We start from the raw sequence: 2,244 nt of genomic DNA on the forward strand, positions 1-2,244 counted from the left end.
TCATGGTAGCTAATTAATGGACAAAATCATTAAATGTCTAATGTTTAGACCTGGTTTCAAATACTATTTGATTATTTCATATACTTTTTCCCTCTGTGCATTGAGCTTGCCTGGGTTAACGGACCAATAGAATAATCCTTTAACTGCAAACCCCACCCGGCATTTGAAATGATTTCCAATAGTATTTGGAGCAAAGGTCTGCTGTTAACGTCGCATGTGTTATCAGATGACACTGGGGAATAACATGGTATAATGATTCTGTAGACTAAACCCCATTGTCTTTGTCTATTAATCTCAGGGAATAGATTTGAATTATATTTTGTAACAAACCTGATCATGTTTAAAATGATGTATTTTTGGTCTTAACCAGACTTTTATATTGTTTACAGTATATTGTAGAGGGTACTAGCATCTGAAGGTGCTTGAAAACAAACTTGATATTTTGATATAGTATATTGATTGTACTTTTTGAATAGTTAATAAAACTATGAACCCAAATAATTTCCTTGTCTTCTTCCTATAGATTGTGGACGACACTATAAACCGGTTTAATTATATTAGGGAACTATAAACCAATTTATGATATCAGGTCTCTATTCAATCCGTATCGCAGAAGTTCAGTGTTACTGAAATTTAAAGGCAATGTTCGTATTCTCGTGTCTTTTGGCTATGCCGGATTAAGTGATATGACATGCTATTCTATAAAATAATTTCTCCGTAATTAACTAGAGTCGGGGCACCACAAAATAATATTTATAGAGCTGTTATCTTCCGAATAAACTCTTAAAGACCTAGTAATATTTTACATCAATAGCAGTCAATATTAATCGTCACCTTAATTCAGTCTCATCTGAAAGTTGTAAATTATTGGTTATCTGTACGAACCCTTGCTAAGAAGTTGAATCAACAATACAAGATTAGGTATTTAGTAAATAAATAACCCAAATAATCACACATACACATTTCTAATCAAGTTATGATTAATTATGTCATAAAGGAAAACGTCCCTGGCGGGCGGAACAGATATGACAGCTTGTTACACAAAAGAAAAGGGTCTGGTTTGAGTGAAAGAGCAGGAAGACTGAGGAACAAAGGGTGAAGCTGTGCTATCATAAATACAGTATCTTATGCATTCTAAATTACCGCCCATTTGGAAAATGCAATAAACATTTACTCTGAGCTGCGCTTCGGTAGGTTGGTGGTAGATGGAACCTGGACGACGCTGGGCAAATTGTGCGTCGCCCTATGGGACTCCCAATCACGGCCAGAAGTGATACAGCCTGGATTTGAACCAGGGACTGTAGTGACACCTCTTGTGCTGACCACTGCGCCATTCGGGAGTTTGTGCTCGTCAACTCCGAAGCAGTCATTGTCAAGACAAACTTTATTTGTTTTTTAATTTAAAACAAATTTTACATGACAATGGGTGACGTTGGAGTCGGTATGATAACACAAACCGACTGTCACTCAGGCTAGACCAAAGTAGTGGCAAATATATATATATATATAGCTGTGACTTCAATCTGGATCGCTGAAGAGTTACAGATTGTGCAATATTCACTTAAAGGTAATTCGAGATTGCGCCGATTTATGGAGCATTTACCATATATATATATATATGAAGCCACGTGTTCATATCCTTTGCCAGTAAGTGAGTTATTAGCCGAGTTGTAGATCATTTGTAGTCCGCAATAGTGGAGCGATTGCTTCCTACAAGAGCACAAAACGTGTACATTTCTAGACATCTTTGAAAAGCGAGTCAGATGTATACCCCTTTCTTTTGTCTTAAAAGAGAAGTGTTGTATTTTGAGACGGGCTTTAATTTTAATTTTTTTTATTTAGGCAATTCAGTTAAGAACAAATTCTCATTTACAATGACGGTCTACCCCAGCCAAACCCGGACGACGCTGGGACAATTGTGCGCCGCCCTATTGGACTCCCAATCACGGCCGGTTGTGATGCAGCCTGGAATCAAACCAGGGACTGCAGTGACACCTCTTGCACTGAGATGCAGTGCCTTTGACCTTGAATAAGCTAAGTAGCCAATAGGCAGAGTAGCATAATTTGTCTAATAATTGTATTGGAATAATAATGCATTTTATTTTATGTGATTTCTTACAAATACACATTTTCAGTCACCTGCTTGTCTGAAGGACAAGTGGATAAACAGGTTAATGTCAAGACTTGATTGTTTTTTGATTGTCTCATTGAATGTAGGCCTACATTGAACATCACACATTGGCT

Source organism: Oncorhynchus masou, chromosome 15 (genome assembly GCF_036934945.1).
Source record: "Oncorhynchus masou masou isolate Uvic2021 chromosome 15, UVic_Omas_1.1, whole genome shotgun sequence".
NCBI classification, from domain to species: Eukaryota; Metazoa; Chordata; class Actinopteri; order Salmoniformes; family Salmonidae; genus Oncorhynchus; species Oncorhynchus masou.